Source organism: Dipodomys ordii, unplaced genomic scaffold (assembly GCF_000151885.1).
Source record: "Dipodomys ordii isolate 6190 unplaced genomic scaffold, Dord_2.0 Scaffold133, whole genome shotgun sequence".
In the NCBI taxonomy this organism is placed as follows: Eukaryota; Metazoa; Chordata; class Mammalia; order Rodentia; family Heteromyidae; genus Dipodomys; species Dipodomys ordii.
Genome location: NW_012267349.1, coordinates 3,334,551 through 3,344,311, shown reverse-complemented (window position 1 = coordinate 3,344,311; position 9,761 = coordinate 3,334,551). Strand labels below are relative to the sequence as shown.

The window sequence follows — 9,761 nt, the reverse complement described above, 5'->3', positions numbered from 1 at the left end:
TTCTTGATCCATTCATCTACTGAGGGGCATCTGGGTTGGTTCCATATCTTAGCTATGGTAAATAATGCTGCAATAAACATAGTTGTGCTGGTAGCTTGAGTATGGTCTTGTTTGTGATCATTTGGGTAAATGCCCAAAAGTGGAATTGCTGGGTCATAGGGGAGCTATATAAGATGATGTTAAGTGAAATGAACCCTAATAAAGGGACATAGTGTTTTTTTTCTTCCTTGCTATTGTTTTTAATGTACTTTTAATGTACTGTGTGATTTTTTTTTGTTTCTTTTGTATGTTCTTCCCCCATGGTATAACCCCTGTTTTCACTGTATTTGATTCCTGTGCCCTCTATCTTGTATATACACTTTTCTACTTTGGGAAGGAGAAGGTAAAAAACAAAATGCTTAAATAGGGATACAGGTTGGCCCATTGTAACAATGAGATGTATAAGACACTTTGTTGAAAACAAACTTTACAACTTGTGGGGGGGAAGGTGGGGAGAGTTGGGGAGGTGGGGAGAGAAGGGATGGGAGGGGAAAAACAAAGGAAGAGGTAACGATGTTGGATAGGAAATGTACTCATTACCTTACTCATGTAACTGTAACCCCTCTGTACACTATTTTTACAACTGTAAAAAATGTATTTTTTTAAAAAGAATTCTTTCAGGACTTGATGAATTAGAAGTGACTCTAAACCTCACCTGATGTGCCTGAGGCATTTGAAGTTCAGGCCTGGAATTTAAAGGACAAATTAGGCACATGAACACTCACTAGATAATAGGGGTTAATTCTAGTGATCTGTGCATAATATGACATATTTTACTATAAATTCAGTTGTATATATTAGAACAGACAGCCATTCAGAAAGATGTTTGCATGCCATCATTAGAAATAATTAATGACCTTTTTTAAAACAAATTTGGGTTTTTGGAGTTTTTTTGTTTTTGTTTTTTTAGCTGGGATGAAGTTGGTTTGTTTTATTCTATTTTCTCTGTGCCTCTAGAGAAAAACTAGATATACCTAAGGGTAAATCACTGTATATTTGTTTGGGGTTTGTTTTTGTTTTTGTTTTCCACTACAGAGGATGGCCTTTTTGGAAAAGCAGTCAGTCATTTCTTTTCTGGGATCATTTAAATGCATTTTTTGTCACTTTGTAGCCTTTGAAAAGAGTCTTTGACCTATTTACAAACGCTAATGAGTACTCTTTAGTTGCAGTTCCAATCATCTATCCACTATTCTTCAGAAGATCAGCATGATGTCCCAATCATCATTTGGGAAACAGAGGTTTATTAATTCTTTTACGAAGAGGAGCCGAATGACATGAGGCGGTAATGGCTTCTGCCAGAGCTGCCCTTGATCAAAGTCAGTTAAGCCTGACATCAGTGCTCTTGCTGGTGGCCTGTGCTTTGCTAGAATAGCTCCGGGCTTTGAAATGCTTTATTGTTTTCATGAGTTTTACTGCATTTCCTTTTCCTCTCCTTCAGTTCTAATAGCTAACTTTTAATCCTCTCATCATTGCCAGGGGATTTATTTCAAAATACCAATAGTTTACACTGGTACAAACAGCAAATAGGTCAGGTCCCTGAGCCTTTGAGATAAAAATAGTATTTTAAGAAATTTGATGTTTTATTTCCAACACTTCTCTCCAAAGGCAATATTTTTCTTCTTCTTTTTTGTGTGTGTTTATTTTTAGCCAGTCCTGGGGTTTGAACTCAAGGCCTGAACTTTTGTGTGGATGGCTAGTGTACTACTACGTAAAGCCACAGCTCTACTTCTGGAGTTTTGGGTAATTAATTAAGGATAAGAGTCTCATGGACTTTCTTGCTAGGTCTGCCTTTGAACCAAGATTCTCAGCTCTCAGCCACCTAAGTAGCTAGCATGTGTGAGCCACCAGCACCCAGCCCTTCTTTGTTTTTCATAAATAGTAATTGATCAAAAGACAAGAAAGCTGTAATTGAATGTTGTAGTGTTTAACTGAAGACAGGAATATTCTCTTCTACCAGACTTTCATGATTTTGGTATGTTGACTTTACTATATTTTCCTACGAGCCTTGTGATAAACATTACTATAGCTTCAGATGTCATCTTCTTTTTAGAAACACCTATATTTAAGTCTTTATCAGACTTTAAGAAGGTCATTTACTAGAACTTTAGAAGAATAGTCATGAATCAGGACATTTGTTAATATTACTATGTATTTCTTTTTTTCAAGCCCACAGGGGGCCTGGATGCTGTCCTTGAGCCTCTTTGTGCTCATGGCTAGTGCTTTACCATTTGCTCCACAGTACCACTTCTGGTTTTTGAGGGACTTTTTTGCCCAGGCTGGCTTCAAACTATGATCCTCAGATCTCAGCCTCCTGAGTAGCTAGGATTTACAGGTATGAGCCACCAGCACCTAGACAGTTGTATAATCCTATAGTTTCATCTTAAACTGTTTTTACTCAGTTTTTATTGAATGTTCCCCAATCACAGGTCTGAAGCACATTCAGTGCTAGTTTGACCCTTAGATGAATTAAAGGAGTACTTATATTTTTGCTTCTCTAGGTATATATCCAGTCCATTACAGAATGAAGGTTTATATACATCAAGGACCTGGATAGCAGTCAGCACAACCGAATCCCACTCTGGGTACTTTTTCTCAGACTGTGGTATAGGAGCACCACATCAGAATCAGTGTTCCTCGGCTCACTGCAGTCTGCTAACTTCAAATTTGAGAGTGGGCTCAAGAATTGGCATTTTAAACAATTTCAGCAGGTCATTCTGATGCACACAAAAGTTCTAGAACCTTGTTAAATATCCTAATGTCAAAGCAAAACAGGCTATATGTGTATCTCCTTTTTTTCCTTCAATGCACGCACAGTAGTTTGTACAATGATTAAGGATGAGTGAGAGCAATGTCCTGTGTATACCTTTACTTTAAAGAGAAGTTCAGGGTTCTTGCCTTGCCACCTTTTGTCTTGCTGGTGAAGGGCAAGGTACTTACTTTTATTCTAACAGACTTTCCCAAAGTGATTTCTAAGTGTAGGAATGTCCTTACACAAAGGATCTTTTGATTTGATTTTGTTATCAGTAACAAAACTTTATTAAGTCAGAAATAATTCTACCTTTCTGCATTCCTGCTAGCCTTGATGAATAAAAACATGATAGTAATGAAGTCATTAATTTTTAAAGTATCAATGTGACAGTATGGTATGGAAATGGAATATTTAGTTATCTTTATGGCTGCTGATCTTCAGTGACACCAGTAAGGTTATTTCTTTAGCTTCTTAGTGTCAGGGAATCACATTATTGATAAATCTATAATTTTTAGAAAATATGTTTGGGAAGTGTTCCATTTACATTGTTTCATTTGGTTATTAGTCTCAGATGCTTTAGTCAGTAAATCCACTGACAACTGACAGCTATAAAAGAGTTCCCAACTCTTCTAATGTGGATGATCAATTTTTTAAATTAGCTTATTATTAAAAATACAGTGTTAAAATAATTACCTATCGACAGTTGGAACTTATACTTAGGATGTATGTTTATAAATCAATTTCTTGTTAAAAAGCCTCTTCTTTTATTAACCAGCATGTCTCAAATACCTGCTGAAATCTTTCCAAGGAACTAATAAGTCTCATCTCAAAACATCAAGGATAGTGTATTTTAAATTGACCTCTGTGATGTTCAAATTCTTTGCCTCCTGCCAAGTACAGTAATTTCCTAGCCATTAGAATCCGCATGCTTTCCTCTACTTCTACCATCAAGGATTTCCCTTGTTTAACCATGCATACCTTCCACATGCCATTTGCTTTCTTTGAGACAAGGTTCAGAATCTGATCGTAGAGATGCACAGGTGAGCTCAGGTGGCACATTTTATGGCTGCACAGGAGATACTCTAAAAGTATCTATTAGTTCTGAGAAGTCTTTAAGAAAAGCCGAAGGAATTTTCATGGAGAATCTACAAGAATTTATCTTCATGTTTCCTTAAAATGAGCTAGGTTTACCATCTATGTATATATTTACATGCAAATTCTTGGTACCTCTTGAAGAAAATTAAGAAAAGAAATGGTGCTATTAAAACCATGAGCATCAACAAAAGACCCCCACTCATCTGGTCAAATCACCACTAAATAATCCCATACTGCTGATCACGTATATGGTAACTATGTGCACACCAGAGGGAAACTAGGAGGAAGACACAGAACTAGAGGGAATCAGGAAAAAACATACAACAGTGGGACCCATCAGCTGCACTGGACATTGATCAAAAGGAAGTAACTCAATGGCAGTGATGGGAGGGAGGGAACTAGTGGGTAAGAGGGAACAGCTATGCAAAAGGAAAGAAATGTACATCTCACCCAATGTGAAAGAAATAACTGTATTGTCAAAGCTCATAAAACTCATAAACTTTATAGACCACAGTGGACAATTTGCCCCCATGAAAGTTAGAATGTGTTTGTAACTTTAACTAAGCATCACTATCCCACAATACTGTGAAATTTATGTAATCACTTAATTATGTAATCACTTAATCACAATAAAGATTTGCAAAAAAAAAATGAGCATTTTCAGATATTTTTAGTTAGGTTCTGAATCCCTTTGAGACTATAGAGAGAATAAAGGACTCCTACCCCATTCCCTTCCAAAATACACACACACACACACACAATGCAGGTAACAGTTTATAGTCAACCAAAGGGGCTTCGAAGGCTCAGAAGTCCATCCAAGGTCTTGTGAGAAGTCCATAGATTTCAGGTTAAAAATTCATATTTGGTGAACTTGTAATCTTTCCCTATTTCTGTTAAACAATATAGTTACCTTTATGATCTATCAAAAGGACTTCCTCACTTGCTTTTCTTTCTCAGTCTTAGCTACTGAATCTCAAAAGAAATTCAGCAACCTACTTCTTGCCCAGAAGCTATAATCAGAAAGTAAAACCAAAGATAGGGATTAGGTTTCTTTTTTTTTTTTTTGGTCGGTCATGGGGCTTGAACTCTGGGCCTGGGTGCTGTCCCTCAGCTCTTCAGCTCAAGGCAAGCGCTCTACCACATGAGCTACAGCGCCACTTCCGGTTTTCTGGTGGTTTATTGGAGATAGGAGTCTCAAGGTCTCTCATGCCTGGGCTGGCTTTGAACCGCGATCCTCAGATCTCAGCCTCCTGAGTAGCTAGGATTACAGGCGTGAGCCACCAGCGCCCCACAGGGATTAGGTTTCTAACTGATAACCTCAGAGTAAATCTCTATTACTGTTAGGCCTTCTAGCTGCTGTTAGCCCAATGGCCAAGATGCCAATTTGGTCTAATAAAGTTCACTACTCTGTGACAAAGTTAATTATTGTCCAACTTAGCCATCATAAAATTAACTGAAGCCATTACTAATTTCCTAAAATTATATGCTTGGTATATGCTTTGGTTTGAGAAATAGTTAAAATGATTTCCATTTGCTTTCTTCTTTTCTGGATTTTATGTGCTAAAATCTTACTTTTTTACTCCCCAGTGTTAGGTGATTTCAGAGAAGCACTTAGGCTGATCACCCCTGTGCATTGTGCTAGCCTCCCATGCAGGCGCAGGTGTGTGCCTATTCCTCAATGCTGTCAGTCACTGCTGACCTTTTCTCTCTACTTGCCTCTAGCAAATAATGAGAAGTTCTCAACTGCTATTTAACAAATATAGTCATTACTTAAATAGTACAGAAGTTCTTGTTAAAAATAGCTTAATTAATGGAAGGAGGAAGAGTGAGCAAATGCAGTCGTTGTAGTCAATATGAGCTATGTAAATAATGAGCTATGTAACTTGTGGATAAGAATGGAAGAAGGAAATCTGGGAAAATGAAGGATAGGCTGACATTGGCCAAGAAGCATTGTACTAATGCCTGCCTTAGGGAATTAGAACTCTTTTGTACAATTCCTTAATAGTAACTTAAAAAAAATATTGCTGGGCATCAGTGGCTTATGCCTGTAATCCTAGCTACTCAGTAGGCTGAGATCTGAGGGTCAAGGTTCAAAACCATCCCAGGTAGGTAAGTCATAAGTCCAGTTAACCACCAAAAATCCAGAAGTGGGGAGGGCTTGGGAGGCACCCAAGCCCTGAGTTCAAGCCCCAGGATCAGCACTTTTTTTAAAAAAAGGAACTAAATTAAGTAGCCTAATTAAAGAGCTTGGCTATATTTGAGGGGGAATTTTTTTTCAAGATGTTGTTTATTATTTTTATTTTTTGTTGCAAGATTTGCTTTTAACATATCTTAAAAATCTTTTCTTTTTGGTAGGGAGGGGGGTTGAGAAGTAAATCTTCAAAGAAATGCATTATCATTCAAGATATGGAATGGGGCAAAAGATACAGGCACTTATCATTTTTGGTGTATGTGACAGGGTATATAAGTATACTGATCTCTTGTTTGCTTTTCTTAAAAACTTTTACAATATATGTTTAGAAGGACAAGCAATTGAGAGAATTAAAGCACAAAACTGAAAACATCAAATGAAAGAGGCTTTAATTCATGATGAGATCTTTATCACCTTTGTGTGATCAGCTGACTGGTAGCACTGTACTATCTCTAGAGAGGCTTCGAACAAGGAAACATTCGTTGAAACTGTCAGGGACTCCCCCCCAACAAAAGTTAGTAATGACTTTAGTGAATTCTGCCCTTCAGAGAGCTTCCCTTCTCATGTTAGTGTTTATTTCCAATACAAGCAGATAGTGAAAGGCCACCAGGCAGTAAGGAAAGGCTCTTCATGAAAAACAGACTTAAACATGCAAGTCAAGTGGGTTTTTTATTTTCTTGCTAATTGTTTCTATTTATAAGGTACCATGTGATTTTTTTTGTTGCTTTGCAGGTCCCTCCCCCACGGTATAACCCCTGTTTTCACTGTATTTGATGTTGGTATAATTTGTGAAGGGGAAGGGAAAAGCAAATTGCTTAAATAGGGATACAGGTGGACCCATTGCAACAATGAGATGTACAAGACACTATTTTGAAAAACGAACTTTATAATTTAGGCAGGGAGCTGGGTGAGGGTGGGGAGGTTAGTTGTGGAGGTAAGAGGGAAGAGATGGTAGGGAAAAAACAAAGGAGAAGGCAACAGTGCTGGATAAGAAATGTACTCATTACCCTGCTCATGTAACCGTAACCCCTTTGTACAGTATTTTCACAATAAAAAACTTATTAAAAAAAGAAATAGATGCAACTGAAACAGAAACAATTTTGTTTGTACATTGCTGAAGAAAACAACAAAACAAAAATTATCAATAGCCATGAAGAAGTAAAAGATAATATTGTAGGCAGGAAACAAGAAAAAGTGAAAAATCAGTAGTAATATACTTTTAGAAATCAAGAATGTATAATACTATAATAATTCAATAAAGAAGGAAAATGAACTATCAGAAAAGAACAAATAAAGAGATGCAGATAGAAAAGACAGAACAAGTAAAAGTAATAAAAGAAAAAACTACACAACTAAAGGAAATGAGTTTTAATTGAAAAATGTATACTGGCAATCTAATATAATTAATAAAAAACCAAATACACACTCTCCCCTATCTTCCTGATATTTGAATTTTCTTCTGAATTTATCTTGTCATTCAACCCATAATGTTTACCTACTTTATATCTCATTTCCTTTTGTTTTTTCTTATTTGTCAGACTACTTCCATATATCATAATATAATGTTCATTCCTATCCGCCTATATATATTAGCAGTTCCTAGATATCTAAATCCAGTTGTCTTTTTCTGTCAAACTTCAGACCTGCTTCCTTAAACCCTGTACCCTAATAGTTCCTACTTTTCACATGGTTTGAAAGAAAGCTTATTATAACCCTTTTCTCTGTATCCCTCCTAATAAACTTAACCTCCTCTGTTGCCTATTACAGTACCTGAAAATATCATGCATACCATGTTATAAGTCAGAAGTCTAGAAATCTAGAACAAAAGATCTGAATCACTAGTAAGGTTTCCACCATCTTCTTTACCCCTCACATCTAGCCACAGGTCAGATCTTTTTTTGTTTTTGTTGGTTGGTAGGGCCTGAACTCTGGGCCTGGGCACTGTCCTTCAGCTCTTCAGCTCAAGGCTAGTGCCACAGTGCCACTTCCGGCTTTTTTTTGCTTATGTGGCACTGAGGAATCGAACCCAGGGCCTCATGCATGCAAGGTAAGCACTGTACCACTGAGCCACCTTCCCAGCCAGCATGTCAGATCTTGGTGATAGCCCTATGTGTCCTGATTTCCAGGCATCATTTCTAGTCCTCATTCTTTTTTTATTTTTATTTTTTTTTGTGCTGATACTGGTGTTGGAACTTAGGATCTTGTGTGCTTACTTGGCTTTTTTACTCAAGGTAGACACTATACCACTTGAGCCTTGCCTTCACTTCCTCTTAGTCCTCATTCTGAAAAGGAAGGGATATCCAGGGGTCTTTGGACACTTGAAGAGGAAATGTATGGCATAGAAAAGGTTAATAATTGGGGTACAGTGGATCATGCGTGTAATCCTAGCTACTCAGGAGGCTGTTTTTAAAACTCTGAACTAGTAGTTTCAGATTTGATATGATACAGAAAATGTAAATAAAAATCAGAATAGTATAAAAAAGGGCCAAGGAACATGAAGCAACTTTCAGATGTTAAAAATATGACTACAAAACTAAAAATTCTATAGAAGAAATGAACAAGAAAACTGGAGAGTATAAAGGGCAAAAATGACACACAAAAAAAGAAAAGAAAAACAGCATGAATGTTTAGATCCAACATTATGCTAATAGGAACCTTGGGAAATGAGGAAAAAACAACATTAAAGAAAAATAGAAATTTCTAAGAGCTAAAGATAATTAATGTTACTCAAAATCAGTAAAGTGCCTAAGTGCCTAGAATATTTTTAGCACCATTTTGGGAGCATATACGTAAAGAACACAAGAAACAGAAGGAAGTTCCTGAAAGCCCCTAAAATGAAGGAAAATCTTCAAATCCACAGAGAAACAACTCATTGTCATCCATTGTTAAAAAGAAACAGAGGAATATCTTTAAAGATTTGTAAGCCCATCCTAGGCCCCAGTGCATCATACTTACACTCCCATGCACTCAAGAGACAGAAACCAGGAGATTCGTAGTTTGAGCCTGGGCAAAACACTCACAAGACCCTCATCTCAACCAGTAGCTGAATGCAATTGTTCACACCTGTCATCTCAAGTGAAAAAGTGTCTTAGACTCCTCGGCTGGGCATTGTGATATGTACCTCAATTACTATTGGAAACATAAATAGGATAATTGCTGTCCAGCCAGCCCAAGCAAAAAGCAAGGTCCTTTTTTGCAATTTCTAGAGCAAAAAGGACTGAAAGCATGGTTCAAGTGGCTCTCTTTTCCTAACAATGAAGAGAGAGGGAGGGAGGAAAGGAGGAAGTGGGCAAAAGAAAGGAAGGAAGGAAGGAAACTTGAAACCCCAGCAAAACTAAGGATGAGGGCAAAATCAACTTGATTATAGACAGTGAAGAACTCTGAGGGCTTACCTCCACGTATTATTTCTCAGACTATCTGTGTCGATCATGATACACTAGGGATGGCAGGTCTACTCTGATGTCTGTGGGCTTTGCTGATGATTCTGAGACTAGGGATCTAGACATATCTGAGAATTGATTCATGCACATATCTAGGAATTGATGCTAGTTGTCACCTGTGGTCCTTTCTGGGGTGTCACCTGGAATACCCACATGTGGTTTTTCCATGTGACATGATTTCCCCTATAACATTCCATAGGTAAGTGTCCCAAGGGAAGAAAAATGAGAACAAAATACGGGGCCAACC

The 9,761-nt window shown here is 37.4% G+C and overlaps 1 protein-coding gene across 1 annotated transcript in view; it reads left to right on the top strand.

Annotated features, from left to right (window-relative positions):
• Positions 1-9,761, top strand: part of Zranb3 (zinc finger, RAN-binding domain containing 3) — a 228,760-nt gene that overhangs the window by 191,547 nt on the left and 27,452 nt on the right. The window lies entirely within an intron of this gene.